Raw genomic sequence first — 17462 nt, 5'->3', positions numbered from 1 at the left:
ATCGTAACTAGGGGATCTCAAAGCAGTGGCTGTAGCCAGGCCTGGCTTCTCCAGCCCTCTCCATCCTTGGTCGGTATTACCTCTGACTGGCAGGCAGAGCAGAGGATGAGGTTTGATTTTCCAATTCTCCCTACTTCCCCATCCCTTCTTTAGATAGAAAAAAAACACACACACAAAGAATATTACCAAATGTTCTCCCAGTGGGCTCAAACCCCATCCTTCTGGTTAACTGTGACCACCTCAGCGTATTATACTACAGAGACACTATAGTGGGAGGCTTGGCTTTTCAGTGTCACTTAATCCAGCATTGCTGTAAATAGCCATTCCTCCCCACTCTATTTGAAATTAAAGTTTGAGTCACAACGATCTACTTTACTCATAATTCCTCAGGGACACATCTATCATGCCAAATGGGAGGGATTGCCATGCCTAATCTCTAAATATGACAATTAGTTCACCAGTGTTATTCTAAATGAAGTACAACAAACTTATTAACTGATTTCTTTTATAAATCTGGAACATAAACATTTTGAGAGTAGAGTTCTTGGCTGGGCATGGTGGCCCACACCTGTAATCCCAGCACTCTGAAAGGTCAAGGTGGGAGGATCCCTTGAGGCCAGGGTTTGAGAGTAGAGTTCTGTTCCTAGGCAGATTGCGAGATGGTTTCTTTGTCTCTGCCATACCTCTTTCTCCATGTGTGCTCCCCTCCCCCTTCAAATCCTATCCCACATTCATTTCTCTTCTTATCCTTTCTTGACACACCATCTCACTTTATTATTGTTGTTCATCTTGGAAAATACCTTATTTTATTCTCGTTGCTGATGCCCACTTCCCCCACATTCTGAACAAATCTTACTTTGTGTCAAGGTGTCATATGCAATTTTAGGACTATCTGTGTAAATATGCTCCTTGAGATCACTGATATCCTACTGGATAAAGCAAAACCTAAGTGCTTTGATTTGACTAGAGTGCATGACCCATGAAACAGAAACATTAAACACTGCCTCGTCAACACTAATGGAATCTTGTTCTGAAGATATTATATAAAAAATAATGACTTCTGCTAGCTTTGGACAATCTTTTTACCAAAGGATGAAGTAAGATCAGGTTACTTATCTTAAAAAGAAAAAGAACACACAGAAAACCTGGAAAATGAAGAATAACCCGTAACAAATTCTGTACATAGATTTTTTTTTAACCTACCAACTAAAATCAACAAATAATTATTGTCTTAATGACCAAAAAGCAAAAGTCTATAAATTATCTCTTTTGGTACTTATTTCTTGATATCCAGTTCTTCAAGACAAAAGAAGAAATTAGGTATAACTCTCTATAACATACAAATCCCTTCATGAAGAATATTATGTTAAAGAATACTACAAAATAAGCCACCCAACATCATTTACAGAATAAATTGGAGGACAATTAATTGTTCCCTCAATTTCTTTTCTTTTTTTTTTTTTTGAGATGGAGTCTGCCTCTGTCGCCCAAGCTGGAGTGCAGTGGCGCGATCTCGGCTCACTGCAAGCTCCACCACCCAGGTTCATGCCATTCTCCTGCCTCAGCCTCCTGAGAAGCTGGGACTACAGGCGCCCGCCACCACACCCGGCTGATTTTTTGTATTTTTAATAGAGACGGGGTTTCACCATGTTAGCCAGGATGGTCTTGATCTCCTGACCTCGTGATCCGCCCACCTCGGCCTCCCAAAGTGCTGGGATTACAGGCATGAGCCACCACGCCCGGCCATCCCTCAATTTATTTTCAAAGAGTTTGGAGACAATAAAATGAGAGGGAAGATTGAAGGAATTTTTGAAGTCACAGAGATCTCTGAACTCTACTTTTACACATTTGGAGATCAAAGGAAGGAGAATTGCATGGAAAAACAAAATAATAAAAGGAGACTTTAACAAGTATTATTTCATTAGCATGGTTAGAGACCCAATCATCGCAGCCTCACAGGGAAATTACATGCTCCACAATTAAACAAACATCTAACAGCCTAGGAAGACTTCATAGGGCCAAGATAGAGCATTGACTTATTCAGAAGGGTAGCCTAACTCTTCTATTCATCCAACATTGGATGCAGCCACAATTTACAAGCCCCTGGATGCTGTTCTGTGAAGCTAATGTTTCTGCCAAACTGGAATTCATTCATCACGCTGGAATGCAGACTATCACAGAATTACCAAATTCTTATTGGGACATTTGAGATTCTGGCCAGTGACTCTTCTGCCCTGAATCTACATCAGATTACAGGGTGACCTGTGGCAGAGATCACAACTTGCCTTCTAATCCCTCTTCCTTTCTTCTTCATTAGTAACGACACTTTTTTTCTTAGTGGAGACCACAAGAACCCTGAATTTTAGCTAGGTGTATTTAGCTGAAAGATACATTCCAAGCCTCTCTTGCAGCTAGGTATAGTTACATGACTAAGTTTTGGCCAATGAGATATAAGCAGAAATGTTCTTGAAGGGAAGAGGTATACACCTTGTCTCTCCTTCCTCCTGCTACTGGCCTGGGAGGCATCTGCATTGATCACAGAAGTCCATCTTGAACCTCTAGCATGACTGCTACACTAGGGTGAACAGGAAGGATCTGGGTCCTTACTGACTTTGTGGAGCCACCATGCCAACTGTGAGATGGTTACCTTTGATGTGACAGAGAAATAAGTGCCTATCTTATTGATGCCACCATTATTGAGGGGTTCTCTGTCATTAGCCAACAGACCTGCTATTAACTGAGTAAATGACCCATTATTGTCATTCAAGCATCAAGGAAAGTCTGTGTCTCAATGCCTTTTCATGCTCCCTGGGAAAAGCTGTGAATGGCTTGAGGAGGCTGAGATAGAGAATATATTTGTTCTATTGCTGCTGTAATATATTACTACAAGTTTAGGGGCTTAAACAATAGAAATTTATTATCTTATAATTCTGGAGAGCATTAGTCTCAGATGGGTCTCACTGGGCTAAAGTCAAGGTACAAGCAGGGCTGTGTTCCTTTTTGAGGCTCTGAGAGTTCACTTTCTTTCATTTTCTAGCTTCTGGAGGCTGTCAACTTTTCTTGGCTCTTGGCCCTTTCCTCCATCTTTAAAGCTGGCAAAGGTGAGTGGAGCCCTTCTCATGTCACATCACTCTGACCTCCTCTGAAGTCACATCTTCCTCTGACTGACTTCTGCCCACCCCTTCCACTTTTAAGGACCCTTGTAACTACATTGCGCCCACCCAGATAATCCACGATAATCTATTTTTAAGTCAGCTGATTAACAACCTTAATTCCATCTGCAACTTTAATTCTTCTCTGCCATGTGACATAATGTATTTCTAGGTTCTGGGAATTGGGATATGAACATCTTTGGGGGGTTGTTATTCTGCCTATCATGGAAGAAGTCCTCTGTATAGGGAGGGAAGGGAAGTAGGGAGGTGGGAAATTGAGATGGGGAAAGAAGAGGCATGGGGCAGTAGTCTAGAAATGCAGGAGGGGAAAACACATTTGAAACCTCAATGGACTTAAGAGAAAAAGTAAACCTAGGCTTTGTTTTGTGCTCCTAGTTTTAGGCAGCTACACCCTGAATGTTCTTGTTTAACTGTATGAACCAGGCGAGTCGAGCACCACTTTTAGAATCAATTGGTGCATTTTCCCTTTTTTTCACATCCAGCTGATTTCTCGTAAAAGCAATGAAAAAATCCCCTCCTGAAGACTGAAAGAATTGTAAAGTACTAGGCCAGCGTTCCAAAGAAGTGTTTATTTTCCTAAGAGGTGACAGTGGCATTTGGGTGAAGGGTGAGATTCATGTAAAATGGATACTGGATCCATTTTGGGTTTAGAGTCACGTAGTGGGGGATCTCCACAGGCCAGAAGCTAAAATAGGAGCAAAAGAAGGACACCAGAGAGTAGAATCAACTGGTGAGGGAGTAGGGCTGGAGGAGACACAATGGCATCCAGTGTTGGTGAGGAGAAGAGAGGAAGATGACCGCAACTGGAAACACTGGGGTGGAGCTGGAGCAGCGTGAGGAGATTGTGAATTAAGCCATTTACACCCATCTCTGAAACTGTACACATTTTGATGCTTCATTCCTTTCCATCCAATGGTTTTTTATTCTTTGTGATCAGTCTCTTCCTTTTTCTTTCTCTTTTAAACTGACCACAATGTAGAATGTACATCTATATATTCATTGGAATTTGCTGAATTACCTCCTATGTTCTTAAGATATTCTCTTTCTTCCACTTTCTTCATACATCAGACAACATCTGAATATTAGTTGTTAGTTGCTTTTGATTTGCCCACATCTATTTTTCAATCCATGACCGTGGTCCACAATAGACAATCTTCCCCACCTCTACCGTGAATTACGAAATTCCAATTTTGAATACTATGTTGCTGGATCATAATTTTCTGAAGCTCATTTCCTTGTAGACTTTTTGCTCATGTTGTGACTTCTGCAGAATTTGAGGGTCAAGCAAACGAAACATTACACACCAAGACGTTAAATGCATGCTGTTCTGGAACAAGTATTGGCTTTGTATATGTTAAAAAAGACAACACATGTGCATCCATGCTTTCTAGCTGTTTCCTGAAATGCCAAGTGATGTACCTCTATTCCTGGTTTATCTGAATTTGTTCAAACCTTATAAAGCCAACTATTGCAAACAAAACAAAGAATCTTAAACAAACAAACAAACAAACAAACAAAAAACGCAATGTGAGAGGAAGAGGAGAAAACCCATTCCAATGTTTAAGTGTGCAAATAAGAAAGAGTTTGTCTTCTAAGCTTGAGGTATTTGGACCCTGCATCACACACACACACATACATGCACACACCCCTCCATTTATGCTAAAAGAAGACCTCTACACTGATTCATTTTTCCTTTTTAAAAAATTGTGATAAAATGCACAATATAAAATTACTATCTTAACCATTTTTAAGCATATAGTTCAGTGGTATTAAATACACGTATACTGTTGTGCAATCATCACCACCATCCATCTCCAGAACTCTTTTTACCTTGCAAAACTGAAACTCTATACCCATCAAACAATAACTTCCAATTCTCCCCTCAACCCCTGGCAACCACCATTCTCCTTTCTGTCTCTATAAATTTGACTACTTTAGGTATCTCATAGAAGTGGAATCATACAGTATTTGTCTTTTTGTGACTGGCTTATTTCACTTAGCATAATGTCTCTAAGGTTCATCCACACTTGAGCCTATCAGAATGTCCTTCCTTTTTAAGGCTGAATAATATTCCATTGTATGTATATACCACATTTTCTTTATCCATTCACCTCTTGATGAACACTTTGGTTGGTTCCATGTTTTAGCTACTATGACTACTGTGAATAATGGGGTCCAAACATCTTTTAAAGACCCTGCTTCCAATTTGGGGGGGTTATACCCAGAAGTTAAATTGCTGGATCATATGGTAACACTTGTTATTTTCCATTTTTTTTGTTTGTTTTGTTTTGTTTTGTTTTTCACAGTAGCCATCCTAATGGGTGTGAGATAGTATCTCACTTTGGTTCTTATTTGCATTTCCCTAATGATTAATGAATTGAGCATCTTTTCATGTGTTTATTGGCCATTCATATTTCTTTGCGGAGATACCTATTCAAGTCTGTTGCCCATTTTTGCATTGGTTTTTGTTGTTATTGTTGTTGAGTTTTAAGTGTCTCATATTTAGGATATTAATTCTGTATCATACAAGTGGTTTACAAATATTTACTCTTATTCTGTGGACTGTCTTTTCACTCTGTTGAACTGTCCTTTGAAGCACAAAAGTTTTACATTTTATGGAGTCCAATTTGTCTATTTTTGCTTTTGTTACCCATGTCTCTGGTGTTATATACAAATTCAATGTCATGAAGCTTTTGCCCTATGTTTTCTTTTAAGAGTTTTATAGTTTTTAGCTCTTATGTTTAGGTGTTTGATCCATTTTAAGTTCATTTTTGTTCACAGTGTTACGGCCAACTTCATTCTTTTGCCTGTGGATATCCAGTTTTTCCATCATGATTTGTTGAAAAGGTTGGCCTTTCTCCACTGAATTATGGCCTGGATGTTTGTGTCCTTTCCCACATTCACATGTGAAAGCTTAACCCTCAATATAATGGTATTTGGAGGTGGAGCCCTTGGGAAGTAATTAGGTCATGAAGGTGGAGTCTGCATAAATTATATTAGTACTCTTATAAAAAGAGAAATGATTTCTTCCTCTCTCTCAGCCATGTGAGTAAACAGCAAAAAAATAGCCATTTCCAAATTAGGAAGAGAACCCTCACCAGGACCTTATCATGCTGACATCTTGATCTTGCACATTTAGCCTTTAGAACTGTGAGAAATGCTTATTCTTTAAGCCACCTTGTCAATCGCATTTTTTTTTTGATAGCAGCCCAAATTGAGTCAGACAAATTGTCTTGGCACCCTTCTCAAAAATCATTTGACCATATATGTAAGGGTTTATTTCTGTGCTCTTTATGCTATTCCATTGGTCTCTATATATGGATTGTCTGTCTTTATGCCAGTGCTACAGTTTTGACTACCATGGCTTTGTAGTAAATTGTGAAATCAGAAAGTGTTGAGTCTTCCAACTTGTTCTGTTTCAAGAATGCTTTGGCTATTTGGGGTTCTTTGAGAATCTATATGAATTTTAAGACAGATTTTTCTATTCTTACAAAAATATTATTGGGATTTTGAAATGGATTGCAGTGAATTTGTCCATTGCTTTGGCTAGCATTGACATTTTAACAGTATTGTCTTCTAATCCATGAACATGAGATGTCTTTTTCCATTTATTTATGTGTTCTTTCAGTAATTTAAAAAAAATTTTTGTTGAATAAGTCTTTTACCTTCCTGGTTAGTTCTTAAGTATTTTATTCTTTTTGATGCTACTGTTAATGGAATTTTTTCTTAATTTCCTTTTCAGATTATTCATTGTTAGTGAATAAACATACTACATTCACTGATTCTTACTGGAGAAGAATGCTTTTGTCTTCTACCTTCACATGAGTTTTAAAGTAACTGCATACAAAAAAAGTCTTCTTGAGGAAAGGATGTTGCACCTTGTGAACATAATGGGGTCAATAAAAAGGGTTGACAGAGTCCCATTAGATGCTTAGGCAGTTTCAACAGGGAAGCACAGACACACATCATATATTCTTTGCTAGTGTCCCTTTTTCATTTTACATGTAACCCAAATTGTGCGGAAGTTTTTTTAAGAGAGAATAAAGGTTTGAATTCATTAACCACTGAAATGGCTTTAAAATAAATATGCTGAGAAAATCATGTAGACAAAGCTTCAAAACATACATATCTCTTAAAGACAAATGACAAAAAAAAAAAAACACCTTTTGGTTAAAAAGAGGGTGATTCATTTCTACACACTACTCCCCCTCACCCCATTGGCCTAGTCTTTGGTGATGCACTGTGACTTGTGATGCCCTGGAATTTACCTTTGTAGGGCCCACACTGGCTTTGGGGCCGCCAGAGGACCACCCCAGAGGCATGCCCAGCAGTAGACTTCACTTTTTCTAGGAGTTGATGGGGCAGAGGTAAATGGAGTCAGGGTAGGTTCTCTTGGGGAAAATCGATTCCTGAAATCACTTCTGGCATCTCAGAACATTTCTGGAAATCAGCTGGGGTGATGATCAAAGGTTGGATAGTGCTAGAGTGACATTCTTTGGTACAACAAGCTGTTGTGAGCCCAGTAGTTGCCAGCACCTGCCAAGTACTGGGTCACATGGCAACCATGGTATAGCATGGAATACATGTGGTTACACTTCTTTAAATTTGAATGGGAAAATTTTCACACCAAAGGTTGATTCTTTAAGAATTCTATAGCCAAAATGTCTTTTAAAACTTCTAATAATCTAACCGGGTCTGGTGGCACATGCCTGTATCCCAGCTACTTGGGGGCACTGAGAAGGGAGGATTGTTTGAGTCCAGGAGTTTGAATCCAGCCTGGGCAACACAGTGAGTCCCTGTCTCTAAAAAAAAAAAAAAAAAAAAAAAAAAAAAAGAAAGAAGGAAAGAAAAAGAAAAAATAAATAAAATTCTAATAATCAGAAATTCTAATGGGACTCAATCTTTTCTCAAGGTCCCATACTGGACTCACTGGCAGTGGTAACCAACCAGGAAGGTACTGCCTCTTATGAGGCTTTTGGAAATGTGTGGGGTTGGTTAGGGCTATGACAATAACTGGGAGTGCTACTGGCAGTTAGTGTGCAGAAGTGGAGACTCTAACGCCTTGTAGTATGCCAGTCAACGATGAATTGTGCTGCTCAAAGGCCCATAGTACCCCCAGTGAGAAATATGAAAGGATACCTAAAAAAATAGCCATAAAGCCATCATGAAAAATCTGCTCAAAGAAAGCACTCCATGTGCAAACTTTCAACTAACTGGGTTTTTATATTCTTATGTCTTATAATCCCTATTATTTTCTCACTCATGATGAATAAGTGTTAAGCATTCATAATTCTCAGCAATATGCGTTATAGATATCTGGTCCCAGCTTATCTAAAACAGAGCAGAGTCTCTTTTATGCAGTCTACTGACAGAATGAGATTATTCCGGGTTATATTTGCCAGTAAGCAAAAAAGATACAAATAGCAAAAATCCCTGGAACAATTATAGGAATTGTGTATAAGAGATTGATAGAATTCTGAAAGAATGCCCTAATTATCCCACCTGAATTCCAGACTGAAGAATAATACAGAAGGAATTTTATTCTTTTCAACTGATGAGAGGAGTATAGTCCCCGTCCCACCCAACCAACAAGAAACATGAAAAATAGGCCTGTTATGGAACAATAACCATTAGAGGAGATTTCATTTTCTAAAAACACATTCAGCACTTTAATTTCTTTCAGAAGGAACTTTTCTGTTAAGAAACCATACATTTTCTTGTCATTTAGGCTTAGTAATAAACACACAACCCCTTATTTCTGTGGCACAAAGATAAATAAATGGTTTGTTAATGGGTGGAGAGTGTGTAGGTTAATTGTGGAGGATTCCATCCTTTTCATACTTCAATTGTGTTTTTCAAGGGTGGCATCCAGACAGACTTCCCTAAGGCCTGTAATTTCAATTACAACTGTATGTTTCTCAGGACTGTGTTTTGGTATTTGCAGTAGGTGCTGAGAGATTTTGTTTTGTGTATTTACAAGTTAGGATTACATTGGCAATAAAACAATTTTTCTGTCTAGAATACAAATTGGAGGTTTATAGTCTCTCAGTCACTTAATATTTTTATTATTCTTGTTTGTCAGTCAGCCACATCTTTGGTGATTGTTTATAAGTTGCTTTTGAATTAGCAGACTAATTTCACGATGTTCCAATTTAGAATTTCTCAGAGCTTTTGCAATTAGTCATCTGGATAAATGTCTTTGTTAATTGCTCATACCATAACCCATGTTTAGTTTGGTCATTTTTGCCACTCACTTTTTTTGATCCTTACTCTAATTTATTCTGCAGCAAGTAAGTAAACCATCATCAAATTGATATTATATATACTAACATATGCTATATTATATACTACTAAATGATGTATATATACACACAACATAAAATTGATATTTATATACAATAATTAGATTGGAATATATACTAATATTAGATAATATATACTAAAATACTGTTAATATCCATTCCTCTAAAGGGCTTTCACAAACAGAACTCTAGAGAACTTATCAATAGTGGCTGCAATGTGAATTGTGAATGAAGTAATAATTGCAAAATATCGGCCTGCTAGGTTTCAGGGTCGTCGTTTGTCAGGCACCTTTTTCTATTGCCAGTTCATCACTTTGACCTGAAAATACTAAAATAGCACATTTCAATCTCTACTAATCAGCAAACACTAATTTCTTTTGGCTTCTCAGTCACTAAGCAGATTTTAAATCAATAAAGATTTATTGGGACACTTACTGCTTTTCTCTCAACTCTTATAAGCCCCGGAGGATCTGGGTTGGAATCCACCTTGCACACTCAGTCACTCTTTCCCAATCATGTCTTTCAACAATTGGGAAGTCACAAAGATCTTTTAGGTGTCATGATGCCCTGGTTTCCTCATTCACCTTTGTTCATTTTTGAGCAGCAGTGTGGAGGTTTGAGATGAAGAACAAAAAAGGAGATGAGAATAGAGAGGGTGCGGGCAGGTGTGTGTAGGGTAGATGTCTATACCAACAGGCATGGACTAGCTTGGAGATAAAGGGTATGGAATAATCTTGAGCCCCCCCAAGTTTGCATTTGAAGAGGGTAGGGCAGGGAAGGAACAGGAAGATATCCAACTGTGGATAGCCTCAGGGGGTTCACAGCGGGGCCAGACACAGAGAGCTGGACTCACTCCATGGCGCTGGCTAAGATGAAGAATGAATTTGTCAACAAAACAAAACAAAACAAAACAGGAGCCTTCCAAGTGCCTCCCCACTCCGTCCCCACTCCTCTTCTTTTTAGTGCTTCTCATTTCCAGAGATTAGATTTTACAGGCCAAAAGCTTTGTTCTTTCATGGAGGACCAGGAACTCACACTAATACGAAGATTTGCTTATGGACCAAGAGCTCGCCACATGCCAGGAACTGGGCCAAGGGCTTTAACGCATTATCTTGTTTCATTCTCACAGCTCAAGGGAAGTGAGCGATGCATCCCTTGTTGAAGGAAATTGAGGCTTAGATTAGGTCAGCACATTCGTCAGAAGGGTGTTTCGGCTGCAGTCTCCCCAGGGAAAGATTTTCTTTCAGTTCTTCTCAATTCACATTTTCAGAGGCACCAGACTGATCCTAATCTGGGGTCGATGGTATATTTGGCCGTTTTCACATACATAACAGCAATTTTATGACCTGTATGGCCACAGGGAGAGCAAATGCAAATGAGGACCAGTGTGGAAACCCCAACAACCAAACTTGCTGTGGGGGTCAAGAAGGAAGAAAATAACCCAAGGGAGCAACATATTGACAGAGCAACCTAAAATCCACTCTGGACTATTTCCATGCGGTTTCACTGGGAAGTTGCCACTTACCAAGTGGGAGAGAGACAAAACAACGTATTTCTTCCCTGAAATCAGCATGGGAGCCGTCTATGCTGTGTGGGTGGAGAGTAAGACACAACATGGCTTCCCTGTCTCACGCAGGTGCCAGAAGCCATCATTTGAAATGACAGCTCTCTGCTTTCCAGTAAACTGCTGGTTTTGAAAACATTAACTTTACAAGATGCAGCCTTCCTCTGGGAAAGAGGGTCATTGGTTAGCTGTTTCTAACAACCCTGACAAAAAACAGAGTCCTAGAAAAATGACTTCAAAGTCATGGATTTCACAAATTTTGTAAAATGAAACGAATAGGCCATGTTGCAACTTTAAAATGACATGTAAGCTTTTAGTTTTTATCTGAGACTTGGATAAGGAAACAGCTTGTATCTATAAATGGGAGCTGGCATTCTTAGACGCTAGGTGGGCTTTGTTCACTCCACGGAAAAAAGATTAATACTTTGAACTGTGGATGTTGGATTTTTTTTTAATACAGAAGCCCAGACCATGAACCAGTAGGGTTCCAACAAAAGAGAAATAATGAACTAGTTTCCATAAAAATAGCTCTGTTAACCTATGGATGCCTAATACTCTGCAACAGCAGGCAAGGGGCATCTGACAGGCAGCAGCCTTCTGCCTCCTTGCAGGAAATTATCTATTGGTTAATTAATTTCTTTATTAAAACGAACCACTCACACTGCTTCCATCCTAAAACCTCAGGCAACCCCTGTAGTTCAGGGAGACTACCCTGGTGGAGCTTCCTTGCCATTGCTTAGATGGTCTCTTAGGCTTCCAAAATCATAACACGAGAAATCCTTTGGTGAACAAAGGATGCTGAGTTCCCCAAATAGGAACTGGACCTCTTCCACCCCCTTGTGTGAAATTCACTGTTTGCCATCACTGTGTTATCTGGGGATATTTCTAGTGGTACAACTGACACTAGGTATAATAGTGAGAAAACATATGCCAGGAGACAGAAGTGCTGGATTCTAGTCTGCTCTGAAACTCCCAGCTGTTTTACAGTGAGAAAATGATTTAATCTTTTTGGGCCTCAGTTGCTCAGCCTTAAAGTGGGGATAACAACTATTGGATTGTACATGCATGCCTAATGTTTGTGACAGCACATTGTTAATTATGGAGTGCTATACAAGGAGTGGGAATGAACAGAAAACAATGACCACCACTGTTTATTGAGCAACTACTAAACACTGTGACCTAAAACATTACATGCATAATCTCCATTCCTCATAACAAAGAACATGAAGAAAGAATCATGAAATAAGAATGGCAAAGGGAAAAATCTCTGGATACAACCAACTGTGACTCTATTAAGCAAGAACTTCATGAGCAATCCTAAGCGGAGGAAATTTTTTGAGGGAGGGTTAGTAAATCCTTTTTTGGAATTTCTAACTTTCATGAACAACCTATTAAAGAGATGGTGACTATTCTAAATTGCGGTTTAAAATTCATTAACAAGGATTTACTGCGTGCTTAATGTGTGTGACCCAGAAGTGCATGCACATGTTACAATAAGTTTCTAAAGAAACCAGCCACTGAACGAATGTGAGAGCCTGTGCGTTACCTCACTAATTCTGGAAGACACTTTTCATTGTTCGTTAAGGCTTCCTGTGGCCACAGAATAAACTTGCAAGCCTAGCACCTGAGGCTTCCATAATTGGCTGCTCCCTTCTCCCCTTCAGGCCTGTATCTTATATGGAAAGACTCAGCAGAGCACCTGTCTCCTTTTATCAGCTTAGTACAAGGAGGGCTGGTAACACACTTGTTTCCCAATTCACTTTTAAAAAATATTATTTCCCAATTCACTTTTTAAAATTATGTATTTCTTTTGTAAAGAAATACATAGCCATTTTCGGAAAACTGAAAAGCATAGAGATTCAGAAAACAGAAATCTTCTACAACCCTAGCACCTATAGACAACCCAGTTAATCTTTGCAACCATTTTTCAGGTGCTTTTTCCCACCTTGGAGTGCTTACATTTTTGTGTCTAATATCATGCAGGGAAGGAAATATTAACTAATATACATAATCATCTGTGGGGCCCTGCATAAATGCTGACCTTTTGGGAAGATTTCTCATGATCTACACTGCAAGATTTACCACCCTGCTCCATTTCCTTTAGAGAATGAAGTTATTTTAATTTTTCCTCATTACTCAAGTGTCAAACTTTATTTTCCATCTTTTAAGGCTATTACACATCTCTGATAATGTATAGCACAGAGCCACTTTTTAGTCTTTCAATCAATACTGTTTTTAAAATGACTTCTCTAGGTACTTAAAATAAATTGCTATGCCAATATCCCTTTGACAATAAGGAGTAGAGGGAAAATGTAAGACATTAAAGATAAAGGGACAAGCAACCTTTCCTTTTACTTGCTCACCAAGGGCATAGACAGCTATTGCCCATGCTGATAGAGAAATACCCTGGGTTTTGGGGAGGAGAACCAAGAAAAGGGCCCTTTTTACAGAATGGCTGTTTATTTGGGTGAAAGGAGCTTGTTTGAAAAGTTGACTTGATGACCAGGAGTTTATCTTACAGATATTATTTTTTAAAGTCAGTTTTATCAAGATATAATTTATATACATTAAAATTCACAGCTGGGTGTGGTGACTCACGCCTATAATCCCAGCACTTTGGGAGGCTGAGGTGAGAGGATCCCTTGTAGCCAGGTGTTCAAGACCAGCCTGGGCAAAAAGACCAACCTGTCTCTACAAAAAAAATTAGCCAGGCATGGTGGCATGCACCCTATAGTCCCAGCTACTCCAGAGGCTGAGACAGAAGGATCACTGGAGCCAGAAGTCTGAGGCTGCAATGAGCTGTGATCATGCCACTGTGCTCCAGCCTGGGCCAGAGTGAGGCACTATCTCTAAAAAAATAAGAACTAAAAAAAAAAAAAAATCAATGGAGTAAAAAAAAAAAAAGTTAGTGTGCCAATGGAAGAGGTTGACAACTGTGTATATATAGTTCCTAAGCTACCATGATTGCAGAAGCTATTTTAAGAAGCTATTTAGCCACCTCTGCTGCTCACCTTCTTCCTTTTCTAGCGTACCCTCATAGAATGAACATTTTTGAGACCGGTCCCCAGGTACCAAGAGCACTTCCAAGAAAGGAAAGGCTGTGAACTTGACTGACCTTACTTAATGTATACCATGGAGTACACAGAGTTCTTAAATCTAAGTGTTTAGCAGGACCCAGAAGTATCTTGCAGAACCATCTATCCAAAACAGAAATCCCTTTTACAACCACTGATTTAATACACTTTAATCACTTGTGATACAGGTTTAGAAAATTCCTCCCAAAGCATGGAGCCCATAGTGGCACTGTGTTTTATTTAACAAGTTTGGTCCAGTTCTGGCGGTCCCTGGAGACTCATGAGAGGAAGGACTCTCCAGGATGGGGCTTGATGATTTTTTTAGGAATTAGCAAGTTAGAAAAATGGCTCCTCTGCAAATTTATGCCACTGAGCCTTAAGGAGAGATTAAATATGAGGCATTTAAAAACCCACTGAACCATGACTCTGATTTTGCAAATAAAAAACTTAAGGGACAGAGTGATTATATGAATTGCCTCAGAAAACATAGCTCTCTCTCTCCTGCTCTCTCTCTGGCCATGTGACTTGCCTGTTCCCACTTCACCTTCCGCCATGAGTAAAAGCTCCCTGCAACCTCCCCAAAAACCGAGCAGATGCCGGTGCCAGGCTTCCTACACAGCCTGCAGAACTGTGAGCCAATTAAACCTCAAAGAAAAGAAAAGAAAAGAAAGAAAAAGAAAAGAAAAGAAAAGAGAAAGAAAACATAGCCATAACACAGTGTCAGAACAAAGGACTTAAACCCAGGTTTAAGACACCTGGTTAGATGCACTTTTCACTGTCTTGAATGTTTCTAACATTTTGCCATCCCCCCAAATTGGGAGCATTATTAAGGTTTAGGTTTCTCACTAAGTTGCTTTTCTTCCCTTCCAAATGTAGGGTCACTACTAGAGAAACTCTGTTAGGAGAATGGATGGGTGGGAGTGTGTGAAATAAAAGTAATATCCTACTGTCCCTGTTGACCCCTCCCCTCCCTATGGTGATCACTACTGATGAGGCATTCTGATGTAGTAAGCTTAAAGAGACTGGGCTGGGCCGGGCGCGGTGGCTCACGCCTGTAATCCCAGCACTTTGGGAGGCTGAGGCGGGCGGATCAGGAGGTCAGGAGATCGAGACTATCCTGACTAACACAGTGAAACCCCATCTCTACTGAAAATACAAAAAAATTAGCGGGGAGTGGTGGCGGGCGCCTGTAGTCCCAGCTACTTGGGAGGCTGAGGCAGAAGAATGGCGTGAACTCGGGAGGCAGAGCTTGCAGTGAGCCGAGATTGCGCCACTGCACTGCGGCCTGGGCGACAGAGCGAGACTCTGTCTCAAAAAAAAAAAAGAAGAAACTGGGCTGGAATTTCCACCTCAGTTATTATTTTTGTGCACTGTTTTACAGAGACTAAAAAGCCTGCAAATTTGACTACAAAGGCTCCCTGATTAGTGTGTGAATAGTATTTGCTAAGAACGTCTCTGCACTTTAATAAAATAGGTTTAATGTTGTACAAAGGGAGAAACAGATAATTGTGTGGATCTCCAGGGAGTTTTTTAGAGGACAGCTCTTTTTTATAAATGTGGTATCTTGTGATGAAAATGTGAAGGGAAAGACAGAGGGGCATGGAAGTAGCAGAGACATGAAGATGCTTAATCAACTGACAGTCCTGGCACCCCGAGGTCTGAACCAATGTTCACATAGAGAACGTGGGAGTCAGTGTGGGGTAACATGGAGGGTACTGAATGCTGAGGCTGAAGGTCTGGCTTTGACTTTCAACTTTGCTGAGTGATCACGGATGAGTCATTTCCCCCCGGGCCTCAGTTTCCCCCTCTGTAAAGTGAGAGTGCTGAGATAAACGACTGCTTGATTCCTTTCTAGTTCTTTGTGCCAGTTCAAGAGGTCGATTGTAGTTTTATTCCTATCACTGCATCAGTGAGTTCCACAGCTCTGGGACTCTCTCGGTAGAGTGAAGTTTCAGCCCATATTCCAAAATGAAATGTACAAGGAAAGTGGATGAATATGCAGAAAAGCCCGAAGACCCCAGTTGGTTGGAAAGGGGATTTTAAGCTTTTCATTCTTGGGTGTCCATTTCCTGGCTTTCAGGATCACTCTCACTGTGACCTGACACTAGTGATTCTTTGACTCTAGCAGGACTTCCATCTACTGAGCTTACTGCCTTTTCTCCGGCCCTCAAAACCCTCATGCCCTCACGTGCTGCTTTACCAGGCCTGGAGTCCGTGGCCTATCATGGAACCACTCCCTTTAAACTCAGCAATCCTGCCTCTTTCTCCATCATACTGGCTGATAAAATCCCCAATCCTGGTCGGATCCAACTCTAAACCTATTCCGGAGCAACTACAGTGCAAAATAAACACACATCATGAAAGCTGGTCTCATTTAAAATTCACAGATATTAACTTCAAGTGGATCCTCAGTGCTATCCAGCTTTCCTTCCACATTTCCTGAGTCACCTTCTCATGATTTTCACACCTTCCCTTCTCAAACCTGTGATACCTCCTGTCTCCTCATCCTCATTCTCAGCTGGTGAGCTCGCTGCTTCTTTCACTATAAAAATGGCAGCAACAAGAAGAGAACGCCCATGTTCTCCCATGACCAACTTACCTGCATCTGCATTTCTGTCTGCATAAGCTCTGCCTTCTCTTCTCTTGTGGTAAATGAACACTCCTGCCCCTGTCTTAGGGCAGCCCCTTCACTCGAGCAGTGGCTCTCATTTTCTTTCGCTCACCAAAGGACTCGATTCTTGCAGTTTTTTCCTGGTCCTTTCTGGCATCATTAATTTTGTCTCCACCTTACTAAAGCAATGCCATTGGCATATAAACAACTAAAATATCTCCCATCTTAAAAAAATAAAAAGCAACAACAACAAAAATAAAACCTGTCCCTTGATTCTGCTTCCCTGTCCTGGCCAGTATCCTATTTTTCTGCTTTCCTTTATAGACAACTTGAAAGAGTTGCCTATCCTTGCTGTGTCCACTTCCTCTTCTTCAATTTTTCTTATATCCACTACAAATAGTTTCCCCCAGCGCCTTTCCTGAAACGACATTTGTCCAAGTCACCAGCAAATCCAACTTCCAGTTGGCCAAATCCAATGATCACTTCTCAGTCCTAATCTTATTTGACCCCTGTCTTGGTTTGCTGTGGCTGCTGTAACAAATTCCCACAAGCTGATGGCTTCAAAAAATGTAAGTTTATTCTATAACAGTTCTAGAAGCTAGAGTTCGAAATCAGCTTCACTGAGCCAAAATCAAGGGGCCAGCAGAGCCATGCTCCTGCCAGAGGCTCTAGGGAAGAGTCCATTTCTTGCCTCTTCCAGCTTCTGATGGCTACTGGCATTCTTTGACTTGTGGCCAA

At 40.1% G+C, this 17462-nt stretch overlaps 1 protein-coding gene across 11 annotated transcripts in view; it reads right to left on the bottom strand.

Annotated features, from left to right (window-relative positions):
• GNG2 (G protein subunit gamma 2) overlaps window positions 1–17462 on the bottom strand; it is a 122684-nt gene that overhangs the window by 19246 nt on the left and 85976 nt on the right. The gene's annotated exons all lie outside the window — the stretch shown is intronic.

Source organism: Pan troglodytes, chromosome 15 (assembly GCF_028858775.2).
Source record: "Pan troglodytes isolate AG18354 chromosome 15, NHGRI_mPanTro3-v2.0_pri, whole genome shotgun sequence".
Lineage (NCBI taxonomy): Eukaryota > Metazoa > Chordata > Mammalia > Primates > Hominidae > Pan > Pan troglodytes.
Note: the sequence above shows the minus strand (reverse complement) of the source record. Positions and strands in the feature narration are given on the sequence as shown.